The sequence below is a fragment of the Lactuca serriola genome, chromosome 8, assembly GCF_051521515.1.
Source record: "Lactuca serriola cultivar US96UC23 chromosome 8, Lser_US96UC23_V15, whole genome shotgun sequence".
Classification (NCBI taxonomy): Eukaryota; Viridiplantae; Streptophyta; class Magnoliopsida; order Asterales; family Asteraceae; genus Lactuca; species Lactuca serriola.
The window spans coordinates 258,547,816-258,569,354 of record NC_136415.1 but is presented as its reverse complement, the minus strand read 5'-3'; positions in this window follow the sequence as shown (position 1 = coordinate 258,569,354).

Below are 21,539 nucleotides of genomic sequence, written 5' to 3'. Positions count from 1 at the left end.
TCCTCTAGCTAACTGGGTATCGCCAACTTAAGTCCAGCATAGAGGGGATCTGCACTTTCGACCATAGAGGGCTTCAAACGGAGCAGCCTTTATGCTTGTATGATAACTATTGTTGTATGAAAATTCGACAAGGGGTAAATGGATATCCCATGCCTTTCCAAAGTCAATCACACAGGCTCTCAGCATATCTTCTAAAGTTTGTATTGTTCTCTCACTTTGTCCGTCTGTTTGTGGGTGGTAAGCTGTACTCATGTCTAGCCTAGTTCCCAGGGAACTTTGTAGTGACTGCCAGAATCTTGAAGTGAATCTATTATCTCGATCGGAGATAATGGATATCGGAACACCATGCAGTCGCACTACTTCCTTTAAGTAAGTTCTTGTAAGCTTCTCCATTTTGTCAGTCTCCTTGATGGGTAGGAAATGCGCGGATTTGGTCAATCTGTCGACAATGACCCATATGGTATCGAGTCCACTTGTCGTCTTGGGTAACTTGGTTATGAAGTCCATAGTAATCCGCTCCCATTTCCATTCTGGTATCTCTGGTTGCTGTAGTAATCCTGACGGTTTCTGATACTCGACCTTAACCTTAGCGCAAGTAAGACATTTACTCACGAAGGTAGCAATTTCTGCTTTCATGTTAGGCCACCAGTACAGTTTCTTAAGATCCAGATACATTTTATCTGAACCCGGGTGAACGGAATATCTTGAGTTGTGAGCTTCGGTCATGACTACGTTTCTGAAACCACCATGTTTCGGGGTCCAGATTCGGTCCATGAGATAGTAGGCTCCGCCACCCTTGACTTCAAGATTCTTTTCCATTCCTCGCAGGGATTCACCCGCCACATTTTCAGGTTGCAAAGCTCCCATTTGTGCCTCCTTAATTTGTGTGGATAAGTGGGAATGGATAGTCATAGTCAGAGATTTGACCCTCCGACCAGTGTATTCCTTTCGACTGAGGGCGTCAACTACTACGTTGGCTTTGCCAGGATGATAAAAAATTTCGCATTCGTAGTCATTTAGTAACTCAACCCATCGTCGTTGTCGCATGTTGAGTTCCTTTTGATCGAAAATGTGTTGAAGGCTCTTGTGATCGGTGAAAATAGTACTCTTTGTTCCGTATAAGTAGTGCCTCCAGATCTTCAGAGCAAATACCACTGCTCCTAACTCGAGATCGTGTGTTGTATAGTTCACTTCGTGTGTCTTAAGCTGTCGGGAGGCATAAGCGATAACCTTCCCTCTCTGCATAAGAACACAACCAAGTCCTTGATTTGACGCATCGCAATACACTACGAAGTCTTCTATCCCTTCGGGGAGGGATAGTATCGGTGCGGTGCACAAGGCCTGCTTTAGTGTCTGGAATGCCTTCTCTTGTTTCGCTTCCCAGTCAAAGGCAACGCCTTTCTGGGTTAATGAAGTAAGAGGTTTCGCAATGCTCGAAAAGTTCTTTATGAATCTGCGATAGTAGCCAGCTAGACCTAGAAATTGACGAATTTCTGTAGGTATCTTTGGTGCCGACCAGTTCTCAATGGCCTAAATTTTGGAGGGTGTATACCTTTCTCGCTAACAACGTGGCCTAAAAATTCGACTCTTCGAATCCAAAATTCGCATTTAGAGAACTTCGCATAGAGTTTCTTCGTTCGCAGTGTTTCTAGGACTTTTCGTAGGTGCTGACTATGCTCTTCCTCACTTCGAGAGTAGATAAGTATATCATCGATAAAGACGATGAAGAACTGATCCAAGTAAGGGCGGCATACCCTATTCATTAGGTCCATAAATACTGCTGGTGCATTGGTTAACCCGAACGGCATCACTACAAATTCGTAGTGTCCATAACGAGTTCAGAAAGCTGTCTTTGGAATGTCCCCCTCTAGAACTCGTAATTGGTGATATCCGGATCGTAGGTCTATTTTTGAGAAGTAGTTCGCCCCTTGAAGTTGATCGAATAGGTCGTCGATATGGGGTAGAGGATAGCGGTTCTTGACAGTAAGTTTGTTCAGTTCTCTGTAGTCAATGCACATACGGAACGATCCATCTTTCTTCTTTACAAACAAGACTGGTGCTCCCCAAGGTGAGAAACTTGGTCTTACGAATCCTTTTTGAAGGAGTTCATTAAGTTGACTGGAAAGTTCCTGCATCTCTGCTGGTGCAAGACGATAAGGCGACTTCGCTACTGGGGTAGCTCCTGGAACTAAGTCGATTCTGAACTCGACTTGGCGTTGCGGTGGTAATCCTGGTAGTTCTTCTGGAAAGATATCGGGAAAGTCGCGTACTACCGAGATGCCCTAGATGTCCTTCAGTTCTTGACTTGTATCAACGATGTGCGCTAGGAATGCTCGACAATCCTTTCGCAAGCACTTGCGAGCTTGGATGCACGAAATGATGCGAAGATTTGTACTAGATTTGTCGCCGTAGATAACTAATGTTTCGTTGTTAGGGAGATTAAGACAAACTGCTTTTTCAAAGCACATGATGTCGGCGCGAAGAACACTCAACCAATCCATGCCGACTATGACGTCGAAACTTTTAATTTGGACCGGCATGAGATTGATTGGGAAAGAATGGCCGTCTAAAGTTAACGTACAGCCCATGTATATGCAGTTAGTGTTTTCGGTTTTTCCATTGGCCATCTGTACAGTGAATGATTTTTCTAACTTGCTAGGTTTAGGTTTAAGTAAATGAATAAAGTTTTGACTCACAAAGCTTCTCTCCGCTCCACTATCGAATAATATGCATGCATATGAATTATCGAGAAGGAACGTACCAGCAACTATAGTTGGGTCAGCTACAACTTCGTCGTGGCCTATTGCCAAAACTCGTCCCACACCTCCGGTGCCTGCTGCCTTAGGACAGTTCCTCTTGTAGTGGCCCACCTCGCCACAACCGTAGCAAGTCTGTCCTACACCCGCACCGGGAACTTGAGTGATCGGCTTTGCGGGGTCCTTGCAGAAACGGGCTGTGTGTCCCTTCCTGTTGTAGTTGGCGCACTGCATTTCCCGACAAGGTCCATGGTGGTGGTAATTGCATTTGGTGCACTTTGGGAGGTTACCTACATAAGGCTTTGTTGGGTAAGTATTTGTAGGAGCTGTAGTAGGTACAGTGGCAGCATTCACTGAAACCAGTTGTTTCTTTGCAGATTCCTGGGAAGACCCACCCTTCCCTTTATTCCACGCTCTCTTCCTGCTATTGTTGTTGTTGTTGTTGTTGTTGTTGTTGTTGTTGTTGTTGTTTCCTTTCTGTGGTTCTGGTACAAAAGTGGTTGAGTTCTGATGACCTCCGTAGTCAATCAGAGATTGTGCCAGTTCCTTAGCACTTTCAAAGGTGTCAGGTTTGGAAGCTAATACGCTTGATCGAATTTGGGGCGTCAGTCCCCAGATGTACCTTTCTATTTTCTTGCTCTCGGGAGCAATCATATCTGGACAAAGAATTGCCAGCTTGCAGAATCTGTTGGTATAAGTAGCGATGTCGGTACCAACCATTCCGAGAGTCCATAGCTCGTGTTCAAGCTTTTGAATCTCTCCCCGTGGGCAGTATTCTCTCATCATCATGGATTTCAGGCTCTCCCAGCTTATGGAGTTTGCCACGATTAGGGTAAGTACTTTAACGTGGCCATTCCACCAAGTTAAAGCTTTATCAATAAGGGTGAAAGTTGCAAATTTGACTTTGTTGTGCTCGGGACAGGAGCAGATTTCAAAGACTGCCTCCGTCCTTTCAATCTATTGCCTCAGGGCCATCACACCACCACTTCCATAAAACATCCGGGGCTTGGCATTGGTGAAGTCCTTATAGGTGCATTCTCGAGGTGGTCCATGACTCTCGCCATGGTTGGATAGGTGTGTGCCAGATCCCGAGCCATTAGTACTCGAGTTATTGATCTGTGACATGGCAGCTGCCACCGCTGCGGTGACTGCTGCTTGAAACATAACAGCATCAAATTGAGGTGGTGGAGGTGGTGGTGGTACTGGTGCTTCCCCACCGTTGTTTCGTCTTGGATTTTTACGCGGAGGCATCCTTCAACTATAGGTTGAAAGGACAGGGATAAGAATTTCATAGAATAGAAAATGTATGTGTCTCATGAACTAAATCGCTATAGTTCAACAACAGATGATAGTATGAGTCTTAAAATAGAAGAATGAAAGTTATTTGTAAGACTGAAGGTATGAAAAAAGTATTTGGTTTCACAAAGACCATTCAAGGTTCGAACGAAATACTTAACATAGTATTAATAGTGTCACTTATATTAATATAAAAGTTGTTACAACGATCATGAAAATTTGACCCCTATAAGGGTCTCCGATTACAAAGTTCGAGAAATTTAAAGACTTTTAGCCGAGGTCCTAAGCTATAACAAAATTTGAGTCCTTGACAAGCACTACTTGCGTCATAGGTTGCGCTTGGAGCTTGACTTCGCATCTGATTGCTTCGACTCCATTAGACGCCTATCAAAAGCGGCTTGTTGTTCCCTCAGTTCGGCGAGGGCTGCAATCATTTGCGCTTGAAATGCTTCGGTTTGGAGTTGAGCATTGTCTTGTATCTTGTCCAGCCTACGGATGTCAGAAGTGTGAACCTGCACTTCCACGTTGACATCCCGGAGTCGACTAGCTTGAACTCCAGATTGATAAGACTGATTGGCTAACTTACCCACCATTACCGGGAGTGCTCGATCAGCCGAACCTCTGCCACGGACATCATAGAAGTCTCGGCACATGCCGTAGGGAGGGCGTAGGTTTTGCTGTTGGCTCCAATGGTGGAGGTGACTTCCCCAGACGGGAATCGGTCCTTGAAAGTTCCTTACGAAGACGGGAGGTTGAATGGGTGGTGGATCGATAACTTCCAGCTCTGAGTCGGTACCGGAGTCATCACCCACTTCTATGGGTTCCTCGTCCTCTTTGGGATCATCTTCGATCCATCCTCCGTTGCCTTGGTTGGGAAAGTAGGGGTCGCCAGGGTGGTGAAATCCAGCCATTTGACTGTACGAGAAATAGGGTTATAAGAATTGAATAAAGTTGGAACATGCAAAACATGTAAGTTAAACTAGTTTAGATAGCAAATACTCCTATAGTATTTAAATTCTTGTGTTTGATCCTTGTAATGGTTTGGTAAGTTTTGACTTGTTGCTTGCTATGATCATTCCTCGATATACGTTGGTCCAATCTCGGGCAAATATAGTTGATCACGCTATATTTGACCAAAATCTGATTACATATATCGAGTCTCAATCGTAGTGTCAACTTGTCTAAATACTTGTACAGTTGGATAACATGAAAATAATTTGTGGTATGCATGTAATTGTACTTAAATGAACTATCAATTTAAGTTGAACGCAATGCTGCTTAAGCGTAAAAAGAAAATTTGTTTTGTCAGAGAGTATTAGACCCTTAAGCATTTATAGTTTGTATATCTTATGTGGTTCGATATACTTAGTTCACTATAAACATTGCTCTGATACCAATCTGTCACACCCCCAAACCTGAACGGCGGAAACGTTCGGGGGCGGATGACTTCATGTGGTAACGTAACAATTGAATACATAGTAAAGAAAGCAATACAACCATCATATATATAATTGAAAGTTTACATTTGTCAAAAGTTACATGTTCAAAACCAATTACAATATGATGTCAAAAATACGAGATTAAACTGGCGCCGCAGCATCCCTTCATCAAAAGCGTAATGAATACCTGAAATTACTGATTTCCTGGGACATACAAGTAATTTTGAAAGAGTAGATCAGCATTTAAGCTGGTGAGTTTCATAAGTATTTAAGTGACAATGTTTATATGAAATGAAATGTTTTGTCTTTGTTTGTTTGTGTTTAGAAAATCCTATATTTTCTACTAGTATAAAAGTAGCCTTCACTCAAGACCAATGTTTGTTTCCAAAATGTATGTAAGTGTAAAATAACCAATGTGTTTTGAAAACCTTGTAAATCAATGCATTTTTAATACCCATGTGAGTTTTATAACCATACTATTGACTCGGAATGCCTATACACAACGTTCTTCAGGCGTTGGAATGTTATGACGTTTGTCACCCCAAACGGTGGACTGCAGCTAACAGTCAGGGTGCGGGTTGTCAAGCCCGTATAGATCTATACACAAACACCATGCTCCCCCTCCAAGGGATTCTGGTATATAATACAGGACTTGAAATGTGTACTTGAACGTACATGAAGTTAGTGTCTCACAAAACCGTGGTATAAAAACAGATCTACTTGTTAAAATGTTACGTTTGTTCTTGTACACAAAAGTGACTTCTTGAAATTCATGTTCTAGTACATAAGAGTTAGAAATTTGTTCGTAAAACTATACCTATTATAGTTTTCTAACAGTGTGTCTTGTTTGTTTAGAAATACCTAGAAAAGGAATCATTTGTTTATGAAAGCATAGATTTTTGGTGTAGAGTCTAAGATAGACAAGTATAATCTACGAAAAGTTTAGTTTATACATGCATTACAACAAATTTATATTTCAAAAGATAGAATGCTATTTTAACATATGTTATATATATGAAAGTTCCTTAAAAGTTTGTAAATTGCATGTGATTTGAATATATGAAAGCATATAAAAGAGTTCTTTATGTAACACACGATAATACTCGTGTGTTTTACTTGTAATCCCCCCCTTGAAAGCATATAAAAGAATTTATAAAATATTTAAAAGGTAAATTAAGGGGTATGAACTCACTTGAAAGTTTGGAGATAGCGAGATGGAAAACCAGGCAGAGTTTCGTCTCGGGAAACGGATTTTTCTCGGGATTCTCGGGAATCTCGGGAATAAAATCGACCCTCGGGACTTGAGCAAAAAGACCAGAACTTCGAATTTGAACGGGCACGGAAACCGAGGCAAGATTGTGAGAGAAAGGAGAGAAATGAGCATTTTTCTCGGAAGCCCTCGCATTCTATTTATAGGAGGGTCTGAGAAGCCTCGTACGCGGGGCGTACGCTCGTACGCAGCGCGTACGCGTACGTCATGCATGACCGAAGCCTCGACTGCCTCGGCTTCGGATGGGACGGATCGGATGGGTCGGTCGGACGGGCGGGTCGGACGGGTCGGAAGCCTCGGATAGGGCGACGTGGACGATCAGAGGCCAAGTCTCTTGGGTACGCAGGGCGTACAGGGGTACGCAGCGCGTACCTCGGATGAGGACGCTGACTCCTCTTCGGATAAGGCTTGAATTTTGATTTAAATAAATATATAATTTATTTAACTAACTTCAGAAATTCATATCTTCTTCATACGAACTCCATTTTCGATGGTCTTTATATCCACGCGTAGGTGAGACTACGCTCTACAACTTTCGTTTAGACTCCGTTGGCAAATTCCGAAATTATTTTTATTATTTATTTTATAACTCATCGTGTTTAAGGAATTTCTTCAAAAATTCATAACTTCTTTATCTGACGTCGGTTTTTGCCAGACTTTTTACCGTTGAAATACCATTGTCGAGACCTTCGATTCTCGTTTAGGTCATTCCGACCAAAAGTCGCTCGATCTCCGATTCGAGTTTTTAGTTGTCTGATGCTAAGCTGAACTTGGAAAAATCATAACTTCGATATATGAAGTCGGATTTGGGCGTTCTTTTTACGTACGATCATGGTTTAAAGACATTTAAACATAGAAGGAATTTAAATAGAACTATTTGTACATTTTATTATGAAAGTAAATTTTATTACTCAAAAGTGGTTACAATACTTGACCCTTTTAGGTCATTACAAAGAGTTGAAATATCGGGTTGTCACACTCTTCATATTTTCTTCATCTTAGAATCCCCCAAAGCCCCGATATCGATTGTAAAGCCCGGAATTCGCCACGAAGTGCCCGAGAAGCCCGGAAAAATTATTTTTTCGGTTTCGAAGCCCGACTTTTGCAAAGCCCGGTTTCTCAATAAAACTCTCGGTTTTATTAGAAACGATCGTTTTAGGAAACGAATTGTTGTCCGATTATCATCAAATCATGTGAGTGTATAGTCACTTTCATTTTACTCATAGATATGAAGTATTTACCATATAATACGTGCTATGTGTAAATATATTAATTGTTTATTCGAGGTGATTGTTGTGTTGATGTTTTATACAAGTTTTAAACTGTATAAGTATTTTTATCTACAAATATGTTGGGTAGAACATGGGTAGATAGTGATGTGTGATAAAATAAAATTGATGAGAGGCCTCGATGTGTTTTGAGATCCAGTCATCTAGCGGAGTTTGGATGACGACCACGGACTTTCTAGACAGTCCAGTGGGAAACATTAGCAGGTCTGCAACCTGTAGGTGTTAATGAACTGAGAGTGTTCATTCGCTGTACTCCATCCCCCTCATGGTTGCCTTTAGGACATGTATAGCTGAGGAAACCCCTTAGCAGTAGTGTCCATCCCGATGATATTCTTTAAGCTAGGTCCCTTGTGACAAGTGTTTAGGGACATAAAGTGAGGATAACGGGAACGGGTAATCAGGGTTATTGTTGATTGATGAACTTAGTAAGTTTATTATTATTGTGGGTTGAAAACCCTATATGCTCACCAGGCTCCCAAGCCTGACCCACTCAGCTTTTTATGTTACATGTAGTGGACCACGAGCATAGTCGGAGGACGACGACAGATTTTTGGATTATAGGCCAGTAGTTGTAAATAATTGTTGAAAGGCTTATAATGTCTTGTTTATGCTTTTGATCTGTATCGGAACATGACATCCCGAGGTTTTGATATATATATATATATATATATATATATATATATATATATATATATATATATATATATATATGGAAAACATATACCTTCTTAATGAAGGGTTTTGATAAACTTTTATCATTTGTTGTTTGGGGACCAATTCCGCAACATCTTTTGAAAAGATTTCTCTGATTTTATTTTAAAAAGCATAAATTAAATCGGTCTTTTCTGGCCGAGAAATTAGGGGATGTCACAAGGGATGCTGTAATCATAATCGAATTTGAGAATGCAAATATCATAATTTCTATCTCCTTAAAGTGTACTTAGTGAAAGCGTTTCCTCACCATCATTTTCATGAATCGAAGAGAAACCTTATGACACTTAGATTTTATGGTGTATGTGTTCCTATCCATGTGAATTTATCAAAATATAACCACAAGAGGAGGTTATTGACAAATCCAAACTCATATGGACTGAACTTGTTCAATATTAACTTCTTGCCACCTGGCAGCAGAACGCCCTACCATGTCTTCCAAGTTGTCATGCAAACAATTGAGAACTCATAGAACTCACATGCATAGTCAACTTTTAACTAGAATGGGCACATAAACAAGAATATGCCAACATGATAGGTTATAAACCTCAAGTCGTGTTCTAGTGATAAAAAAAATACCCTTGATTTTTTCTTGAAACTTTTCAAGATCTTAAAGACTCCCACTGACCTCTTGACATACATCTTTTGAATAATGAGTAATCAATATGACTCAAAAGTTTTGGGGCCATATAGGATTAGTATTATTCTTGTGTTTCACTTTGCATGTTTTGACTTCCCGAATAACTAGGTTATTCAAACCATCCACAGTCGATCATACTTTGGAAGTAGGTATTGAGGCAAAACTGTCATGAATGGGTATGTAGTATATCTAGGTGTTTTAGACATAGCTGTAGTATTCATGAGTGCTCCTGGAATAAGATTCGAGTATTGGATTAAACTCACGCTCATTTGAATCACTTCATGGATTTTATCATGAGTGATCATGAGACGATAATATCTTATATTCTTCAAACGGAGATGTGTGAGTTGTAGTTGCGAGTCGGTTGCACATTGACATATGTAAACACACCAGTAACTTGGATGTTATAAGACATATCGTTGTGTGTAATTTGATGAGTGAGTGCAAGCGAGCATTTGGGTCGAAGTTTATCCGTTCCTTTTACCCCATGTGGATAAAAGCGATATTTGTGGGCCCCTTGATGATTTAGTGATGACAAACCTAAGTGCTCGGTCGAGCCTGGACTGATTTGATTTGTTCAATTAGTTGGTCGTCATAAATCAGAAATTAAGAAACAACAGATGGACAGAGAGAATGATTATCATCCATGTCTCAGTCCATATGATATCTAGAATTGAGGAATATATGATCCCTTATCTAATGCATACGTCATTGACTAGGTCATTGTTCGACAACGGCTTTTAAGAGCTACGATTGCTAGTCAGGATTTTTGAGTCATATTTGCAATAATAGTTTTAGACTTATCCAAGTGGGAGACTGTTGGATTAGATGTCTAAGCCAATAACTATTATTGGTATGTACTCGACCCGAGAGTAGCATCGTCCATTTGGGTTGCATAACATCAGGACAATATGTTAGGATGGACTTTTGAGAAAAGGTTATATATGATTTATTAATATATTATAAGTTCTAATATATTAATATGAGATCATATGATTTAATTAGTATTGATCAAGAATTAGTTTAGAATTAATTTAGTGATCAAAAGAGACTAATTAAATCTAAGGGGACTAATTATGGTAATTGGTTATATTTATATGTGTTGGGCTTATGATCCATATTGGACTAAGTTTATGTATGGATACATAAGAGTTAGGCCACATGAACCATGGATCATAAAACCCATGGTTATGGATTTGGGTTATACCCATGACTCTTGGAATCCTACATATAAATATAAGCTCCATAACCTAACAACGCATACTTTTAGTTCTTGGAGTTCATGGAGGTGTTTTTTGGTGCATGGAAATTCTCTCTCAAGATTCACCTTTTTCCTAGGTGAGTTGTGATTCCATTTGAGATGCAACACCTAGGGCACTAAGTTCTTAAAGGCCAAAGTCTTCCTAGCAACATCAACAACATCAAGAGGTATGTCTAAAACTTGTCTTATTATACATATGTTATTTGTATTCTAGTTGTAGGCTTAAAGCTTTGGAAACCATATGCATGTATAATTAGAGAAAACATAGATCCAAAGCTTTTAGGGTTGTATGTGCACCATAGGATGTTGTAGTTTACAAAACCCAACAAGTTCATGACCATAGATACTTCCGCTGCTACTCAATCTTTCATGGAGCTTCTTTTTCCTGAGCCAATCGCAAATGAGTACGTGGCAAGCACCTATCACGGTTCCAAATCGTCTGAGGCGGATGATTCAGTAGATGATAGACTCATCAACATCAACAACCTTCCTGTCACACTCAATGACATCAGCCATGAAGTTCCCACTAGACTTCAATGCGATCATCTGATTGAAAACGTCATTGGTCAACTAGGCGACGAAGTAAAAACAAGGAGTTAAAGTGGAGATGTCAATACATGTCTCTACTCTTTCTTCATTTCTCAGATCGAGCCAAAGAACGTGGAAATGGCATTGAATGAGCCTAGTTGGGTTGATGCGATGCATGAGGCACTTAATCAATTTGAGAAACTGGGGGTATGGAAATTGGTTGAATTACCTAAGGGCAAAAATTCTTTGGGCACGCGTTGGGTGTTCCGTAATAAGCAAGACGATTGTGGGGTGATTGTGCGAAACAAAGCCTGTCTGGTCATTCGTGGGTTTCGGCAAATTGAAGGGCTTGACTACACTGAAGTGTATGGTTCTGTAGCGCACCTTGAAGCTATATGTATCTTTTTGGCTTATGCCTCCTACATGGGGTTTATTGTTTATCAGATGGACGTCAAGACCGCCTTTCTATATGGAGTTGTGAAAGAAGAAATTTATGTTGATCAACCTCCTGGTTTTGTCAACTCAAAATTTCCTAATCATGTCTACAAATTAGATAAGGTTCTATATGGGTTGCATCAGGCTCCTCGAGCTTGGTATGCCACTCTAACAAATCATTTGCTTGAACATGGTTATACTAGAGGCACAATTGATCAGACACTCTTCATCAAGCCTGTGGATGCCGACCTAATTCTTTTACAGATATATGTTGATGACATCATTTTCGGGTCGACAAGCTCGAAGTTGTGCAAAGAGTTCGAGACTGTTACGAAGAAGATATTTGAGATGAGTTCCATGGGAGAAATGACTATGTTTTTGGGTTTGCAGGTTTGTCAAGATTCAACCCAAATCCTTTTGCATCAAGGAAAATATGTTGAAGACATGCTTGAGAAGTTTGAGTTTAAGGACTCCAAAGTTTCCTTGACGCCGATGGCTGAACGACCCTTGTTGTCTCGAGATCCTAATGGTGAATTCGTAGATCAAACAGAGTACAGATCGATGATTTGATCCCTAATGTATCTGACTGCGAGCAGACCCGACATCATGTTCGCAGTCTGTCAGTGTGCACGTTATTAGGCTAATCCTAAACTCTCTCATTTAATTGTTGTCAAAAGAATCTTTAGGTATCTCAAAGGTAGCCCAAATTGGGTCTTTGGTATCCAAAAGATTCTTATTTTGATTTATATGCATTTGCTGACAGCAATTATGAAGGTTGTGAACTTAACAGGAAATCAACTTCTAGGGGATGTCAATTCTTAGGCGACCATCTGGTGTCTTGGCGGTTCAAGGAACAACAAGCTGTCTCAACCTCAACGGCGAAGGCGGAATACGTTGTTGCTTCTGCCTGTTGATCTCAAGTAATTTGGATTCAACATTAGTTGTTGGATTACGGTTTGAATTTTCTTGAAACCCCTATCTTCAGTGATAATGATGCTGCAATCCAAATCGCTAAAAATCCTATCCAACACTCCAAAACCAAGCAAATTGACATCAAAGTTCATTTTATCAGAGATTGTTATGAGTGTTCACTCATCCGGTTGGAGCATATTCACATTGATAATGATGTGGTGGATCTGTTCACCAAACCGTTTAACAAAGCTCAATTCGATGTGCTTGTGGGCTTTCTCAAAATGATATGTTTTGAAGACTGATTTTTGTTTTAGGCTAGTTTCAATTTGCGCATTTAATTTCCTTTCTCTCCTATGCACAAATTTAGGGGGAGAATAAAAACAAAACAAAAATCATAAAATTCAAAAATCCAAAAATATGTTCTAATGGAGGTTGTCTGCAGGTGATGTGTTGGGAAATGATATTAACCAAGTGATAACAGACAATTTTAATTTGTGTAAGGTACCAACGTTGAACTGTGTAGGCTCTGTGTTCAATGCGCTGGTAGGCACAAAAGATTTCAATGGACCAGACTAGGTATAGATGGACATTTAAAAGGATTTGACAAATATTGACTTAGATAGTTCCGTTTGGTCTAACAATATGACGCTCAGGTAGATTGAGCAATGAGATATACATGGGAATCTACGGGCTACACTAAAATTACTATGTATCTAGAACTGTGGCGTAACTTTTCATTGATGTATGGACGCATGTCCTTAATTCCGGTACTGATAGGGTGACTGGGGAATTCCGATAAAGTAGGTCTGTAGAAGGTTATTTTCTTGCTTTCTTTCTGTTAGTCATATGTTGCCTCCTCTCCGTGATTGGAAAATCCGACCTTGACTACAACATATGCAACTCTATCTCTATGCATCTCCTTCTATATGCAATTCTTTCTATCTATTAGTCATATGTTGTCTTCTTTGCGTGATAAGTTCTTATCTGACATAGAACACATCATATGCAACATTCTATTTCTCAATCTCTCTAAGTTTTATTAGTCATATGTTAATCCCTCTGTGTGATTGGAAGATATCCGACCTGGGAATAAGACATATGCATTTCTAAATCGGACTTCCCTCCTAATAATTGTCTGCTTATCTAAAGTAAGGAGTACTTTGGCAGTTCTTGATTACTGGGTTATATCAGGAAGCTAGATACATGTTCTAGTGCATAATTTCATTCATAATATTATAAAAATCATACTTTCATTCATAATATTATAAAAATCTCATTGTATCGCATATCAATCCATAGAAACACAACCTGTCACACCCCGAAAACCGAAGGCGGAAACATTTCCGGGGTTGACTCCACGTTGAGTATCAAATCCAATGTACATAGTAAGTAAAGTAAATCAACCATTACATTACATATATGAAAGTTTTACATTCGTTTTAAAAGCACAAATTATACAAGTGATACATATCATATATAAACAACACGAAACGAGTCTTCTACGCACTTCTTCTTCACCAAAAGAGATTGTCGGGTACCTATATAATGTGAACCTGAGAATATAAGCGGTTTGAAAATCAGCATAAAGCTGGTGAGTTCATAAGCGGTTTTGTTTTTTGAAAATGTATGAGTTCCCTTAGTTTTCTGAAAACGTGGTTATCCAAGAAAATCCCATATTTTCTTATGTAAAGTTAGTTTCCATGTAAAGTTAGTTTCCAAATCCGAAAAGTAAAGTAAACGATGTACAATGAAAACATGATTGTTCTTGTGAATTGTAGTTCAGTTATTTAACTTGTTATACTTTTCTAGTTACGTACTACTGTTACTCAAGAAAATCCTATATTTTCCTACATGTGTGAGTGTGAACTATTACTGGTTCTGTGTGAGCTAACTGATACTGATTCCGATTATGTTCATTATTATCCATATGAAAACCCCATGTTTTCCTGAATGAGTGTGGGTGTACTATTACCAATTCTGTGTGCTAACTGTTACCGATTCTGATTATGTTCATTGTTATCCATAGGAAAACCCCATGTTTTTCCTGAATGTGTGTGTGTGCATCATTACCGATTCTGGTTGTGTTCAGTGTTCTCCCAAGGAAAACTCCATGTTTTCCTGAATGTGTGTATGTGTGTGCCTGTCATCCTTGAACGTACATTAGCTTTACTACGTACATAAAGCTAGTAAATGAGTCTAAAGCGTTAATAATCTAGATTGCGAGTCCTTAACCATACTCAGACTAGATATGACTCGAGTCGTGGCCAGTATCCTTTTTATGACTTTCGTCACCCTTGAACCTTTCGGTTCGGCTGTAGCTAGCAGCCAGGTGCGGGATTGTCAGTCCCGTATAGATCTATACACTCAAGTCATGCTCTCCTACGTTCGGAGATTCTGGTTACAGGGGTAGTCCTCCACTCTCGTGCCACGGGACGTGTTACCAAGGACGTGTCTCCAATCTTTAAGATTACTCATCACCTCTCGCCTAAGGAAGTAGTATCTATGACTAACTAAGTTCTAACGTGCCTGTCCTTTACACTCGATCCTAGGTGTTATCTAAATGATGACTGTCCTTTACACTCGAGCCTAGGTGTTTTATTAAGGACATTACAGTTGTTCTAAGTTATTTAATGATTACTTGTCCTTTACACTCGATCCTAGGTGTATTATTAAGGACGTTACAGTTGATTTGTGATTTACGATGGTATTTATCTATCACACTCGTGCCTAGGTGTATTGTTAAGGACATACAGATGTTTTATGTTTTCTAATGGTGTCTGACTTTTACACTTGAACCTTAGTGTTTTATTACAGACATTACAATTGTTTATGAGTTCTATCAGTTTAAGTGTGAACAATCAAATGTAAAGTATACAATATAACAGTGTATAATAAGAATTGAAAATCGGGTTAAAACAAACAACTCTGCAAGTTAAAATATAGTTTGTTAAAAGGTTTTCAATTCTTAAAAATGTACAATTATGAAACCATTTAACTGAAATCATGTGTTTAAGTACAAGATATTCTTGTACTTTTGCTTGTATTCCCCCCCCCCCCTGAAAACATTGAAAAACCATTGAAAAGGGGTAGGGGTATGAACTCACCGGACGCGGAAATGTGTCGGTTTCGGATGCTAAACGTCGAATCGAGGCCTGATAACACGTGAGGTTCCTATGTAAAATGAAATGGCATACAAATATATCTAATTAGATTCATAAACTCTAATTAGATATGAAGTTACACTCCAACGAACGAAAACACCTCAAAACGGGTGTTTGGAGTGACCCGGGTGACATCTACGGATGGGAATTGAAGCGAGGGACTTGGGATTTGAGTTTACTCCCCAAGATTAAACTCCCTAATGAAGTTTGCGGCCATATACCCCTATATACATGAGTTCACGGCCGTGAACTCATGTTTGGGTGGTTTTGAGTGCTAAAATGGCTTAAATGGACAAGGGAATATTGGAATGGATTTTTCTAATGCCATGGATTTAATTGAATCAACATATACATCACATTTGAGAGTTCACGGTTGTAAACTTAGAGTTTACGGCCGTAAACTCTCCCATGCTCAAACCATATTTAATTTGTGATGCTTAGGACAATCACATGTGATTCTAGTTAATTTTCCAAGGCTTGGGGTGAATTTAGGGCATCAAACAACATATAATTAGGAGTTTACGGCCATGGAGCATGTTCTATGGCCGTAAACTCTCATATGTGAGGTTTTGTTATGTTTAAGGTCCCTAAACTATTTTGGTTGGTTCTATGATTTATTCCAAGGCTTTTGGTGGTGTTGGATGGCTTTCTAACACATTGGAAATGAGTTTACTCTCATTATTGAGGGGTTTATGGCCCAAGAACATACCTTGGCTGTAAACTCATATAAATCCCTCAAAATTCATGTTTAAAGTGTTCTAAGTCCATTACCAATATTCTAAAAGTCATATCTAGGTCTAGTTTGAGTCATGGAAGGGTTTAAGGGCTTAAAACCCCTTTAAATATGGGTTTACAGCCTAAGCACCTTCCTGGGCCGTAAACTCATATACAAGCCTCTAAATCATGAATTAATCTCGAATTTGAAGGTCCAATATGATGCAAAATGAGTATAGGAAGGTACCTTGAAGATTTGAGACCTTAAACTTGAGATTTGAACCTTTAAATCTAGTTTGAGGAGAGAGGTTGGAGTGACAGTTGTAGAATGAAGCAAAAGCTTCAAAATGAAGACTTGGATCACTTTAAATAGTGTCCAAGTTCGGGACACGGTAGAATTCTACCCGATCCCGGCGTTAGACGGGGCTTTTGGTCGCACCCGGCCAATTTGCCGTAATCCGATATGGTTGTTTCTAAAAATGTTCTGATCACTAATACGAGGCGTTAGAATGAGTTCTAAGGGTATTTGGGCACTCATTAATTCATAAAATAAAATATTCAATAATGACTTAATAAAATGCCGAAATCGGAAACGAAATCGGAAACGGCGATTGGATGATCGGAACGAGTCGCGAAAAAAGAGGTTACATTTAGGGATATGAATTTCGGGTTGTTACACAACCCAAGATCATAATGTATAAAAACTCCTAATATGTGTGTACTGATCATGCCAGCGCCTTCCCACGATCCTCACTGGTACCTGAAACACATAACACAAAACACTGTAAGCATAAATGCTTAGTGAGTTCCCCAAAATACCACATGCAACACATATTAGCCACTCGAGGCTATAACTCTGTATGAACCTCTGGTCAAAGTGTCTCAGTGGGACCCTCTAGTCCCATAACTCTGTGGACCCTCTGGTCCTAACTCTGTGGACCATTCGGCCCTAACTCTGTAAACTCTGAATCACATATAGCACAGAATCACATCGATATCACATCATGTAATAGCATACAACATACTCTGTCACATAACTCTAATTACCACTCTAGGTAAAGTATAGTGAGAAGACGCACCTCGGATAACTCGGTAAACCTCGAACTCTGAAATACTGGACTAGCCTCCGCCTAATCACATAAATAATTACTCTAATTAATACAACTTCTAAAGGCTAGGCTAACCCCTCTCTATAAGTTCTCTAAGAAGGGTAAAAGACCATTCTACCCCAATAATGGCTCCAAGAGTCCAAGCATTGACTAATCCCTAAAAGTCTACGAAGTCAACGGTCAAACTTTGACCAGACTCGTCGAGTGCACTCGGGCGACTCGGCGATTCCACACTGGCCCTCTGAATCCTTCCAAGCCCCACTTGGCACGACGAGTTCCCTCTCCACTCGTTGGGTTACTCAGCAACGAATCGCGGGGCAATCCCGACTTGACTCGTCGAGTCCACTTATGAACTCGGTGAGTTGCTCCCATGACAACACTCATCTGACCTCCCGAGGTCAGGTCTGCTTCACTAATCTATAGATATGGCTCCCCCATGACCAATAACCACGTAAAGGTCGAATCTTGCTACACATGCATTGCTCCCAAGGCTTATTTTGGTGAAATCCCTTCTAACATGGCAACTTATGTGCATTTCCTCCATAGAACCATAAAAAGCAGAATGGTTCAGGCTCTCTGGACCTCAAAAGGTCCAGATATAGAGTTTAGCACTCAATGGGACACTATACTCAACTAAACAAGCCATAAAAGGGTATAGAAAACCCTAAATTCAATGCCCTTAAGCAAAACATAAGGATAGGATCGAATAGCTACCTCAAACTTGAAGATCCAAGCTGAAAACCCACTGAAATGCAATCCTATTGACCTCCCCTTGCTGGAAACGCTTTCTCCTTTGCAAAATCACACCAAAAATGATCAAATTAGCTCAATCTCTCTTACAACTCGCTCAAGCTCTCTAGGGTTTCTCTCTTAGGACTGGTAGCCGCAAATGGAGGCCATAAAGGCCTTTAAATAGGGCACAGACCCCGAGAATTAGGGTTTCAATCCACAGCACGGACTTGTCGAGTCCACCCTTTCCGACTTGTCGAGTCCGTTCATTAATCCAGTCAGCAATTGCGGTCCTACTCGACGAGTCTACAACTCAACTCGTCGAGTCCCTCTCTATTACTCAAAAATAAATGATAAAATATAATACCTAGAAATCCGGATGTTACAACACTCCTTCATTATCTACATCTCAGGCAGGAGAGCTGGTTGTGATGAGATCTCACTACAAAACACTGGTGTTGTAGCTGCTCTTGCTATGGGTCTTGATTTCAACTTCTCAAAATACATTCTGAATGAGATGAAGAGCAATCTAGAAGGAAAGAGGAAGGATAAGTTTCTAATGTTCCCGAGGTATCTACAAATGATTTTTGACTGCAAATATCTAGAGTTGGAAAGAAAAGGAAAAACTTTGGACTTGAAGTCCTAGGGAGCAAATACTTTTGGGTTGATGAAACAGAACCGAAAGGGTACAAAATTTGAATTCAAAGGAAAATACCCACTGTAGAAATTCGGCCAATTTGAGGAGATTAATGATGCATCAGAATCAGAAAGCTCATCTGACGATGAAGATGTTGAAGATGATGTTATTACTTCCTCGGAGCATGAAGAAGAGCCTGCTCCTTCTATTGCTATCATTGCCGAGGAACATGTTCAACTGACTGATGTGGAGGTGAATGATGATGATGAGGAGGAGGAGGAGGATGATGAAGATGTTATGGATCTAGGTGGTGATCTATCTGGATATGATAACGATGAATTATTCTTCGACTTTAAGCAGAATGATGATGTAAGGCTAAGTAATGAATACCTTGATTCTTTCTTTGACAATTTCAATGATGTTGTACAACATGCAACAGAGACAGAGGGAGTCAGTAATGTTCTCAAAGTGACGCCTCCAACTTTTGATGAGATGGCCGAAACTTCAGCGAATTTGGATATAACTTCAAGGATTCCTCCCCTTCCAGTTGCCACTCCAACCTCTTTACCATTCTGAGAGTGATCTTATTTTGACGCAAGCCTCCTAGACTCCAATCAAAAGGAGAAAAGTTGATCCAAGGCCAGGAGTGCTAATTAGGGAACACGCTTCGCCAGTCCAACAATCCATTGCAACTGCAGCACCAACCCAACCGACCTTGGAAGAAAGTCAAGTTTTGAAAGAAGGTCCAAGTGTTTCTCGATCTTCTTATGAAGCCGGGAGCTCTTTAGCTCCTGGGGGTTCCTCTCCACCACAACTTGTGCATGATGCTGCCTCCGAGAGGCTTGCCAGTTTGTTGGCGCATCAAGATTTTGACCCTTCAACCCGAGCCATAGGTATATCTATAGGTGAAGGAAGTTCAGGGGGAGCGGACCCATCGATTTCAGATCTTAGAGCAGAGATTGGTATATTAAACCATAAGATTATCAAGAAGGACGTTTTGATTGGAAATCTCGACATTCGAGTTTCCGAACTTGAGGAAGAAAATTCTCTAAAATCGAAACAAATCTCTACTCTACAACTCAACTTTGGAGCCTTGACCACTGGTTACTATGACCTGAAGAACAAATTGATAGCAGAATTTGGCGACAAATTCAAAACAACTGTCGAAAAACCAAGTACAGTCCAGACCTCTCAAAGTGTCCCTGCCAATACATCTTAACCAGATCTGTTTGATAATTCTACACCAGTTAGAACCACAAGAATTGTTGACCGATTTGAGATAGAACCTACTCAAGCAAATCCAAGAGTTACTATTAAACAAGCTCAGAATCAAGCTTCTTCACAAAAGAAGGGGAAGTGGCTCTTCATGAAAAACTCAGATCAAAATGTTCGTGGAGACCAACCCCAACAAACTGTGTCCGAGCCTAGAAAGAGGCGGTTCAGAGATAAATTTGGTGATCGGTCAGGGATTCTTATGTGGGGTTTTCATGACAGATTAAATTGTTGGCTGGTGAAGCGAAAGAGCAGAAATGTGGAATATTACAAGCACAAGAATGATTTTTCTTCTTGGACGAATGTGGACCTCACTGAGCTTTATGAAGCTCCATTCTCCAACCCAGCCAATGATCCTTGCGGAACTGATTTCAAACTTTTCTTGGAGAATCAAGTTAAGAGGAAATTTGATAGGATGAAAAATGTTGAGTCCTTAGTGAAAAGAGTCAAAGGTCTTTTTGACCCTAAGACCAACAAAACCTTCAAGTATGTAATGCGGCCTGCTACAAATTAGATGAAAGAAATTCCTATTGTTATGAATTTTTGTGATGGATCGCTGAACAATATGGAATACTGGGTTTATGATGAAGCCACTTCCTCCGTTGTCATCAAATTTCCAGATGGTGTCTTTCGTATAGTTGATAAGGACTTGTTGCAGTTTCGTGAACGGGATATTCACATCGTGGCTCACCATCAAATTGTATGCAAGCAGGAGATCTTTAAGGTTACTGCGAAAGAATTTACAAGCATGATTGCGGAGATTATTGAGAAAAAGATGTGGTTGGGTTCGATGGGAAGGTATGATGTGTTGGTCATAGAAAAAGACTGAAATTATGCTAGCCTCAAACCAAGGGGCAGACTGTTAGGTCATATTTTGTTGTTTGGGCTAGGCATCCTCTGTATAGGTCTTGTTAGTGCTTATTTGTGTATTTAGGGTGTTTACGGTTGGGTGAACCGAAAAATGTTGTTTTCGGTTCAAGTGGTGTTTGCAACTGCATGTATATTTGCGGTCGTGAACTGTTTATTGTTCACTGTTCCATATAAATAGGTGTCAGTCTTGTCAGAAGTATTAATGGTTGTATGTGTTGTTCCATTGTAGCTGACCTTTAAGGCTAATAGAACGTGTGCAATTTGGATCAATTATGCGTCTACTCCTTCTTATTTTGATTGCTTATAGGTTGTTCCAGTGTTTGATCACTAGTTGGTTCCAGATTTGGGGACTTACACACACACACACACACACTCTCTCTCTCTCTCTCTTTATATATATATATATATATCGTTGTAAGGAAAGTGTACGTGGTCATGTTTACCCGTTCCAGAAAAAAACATAAAAGGTTTAAGTGGCGGACTATGGTGATAGAGACAACGTAAAAGGAC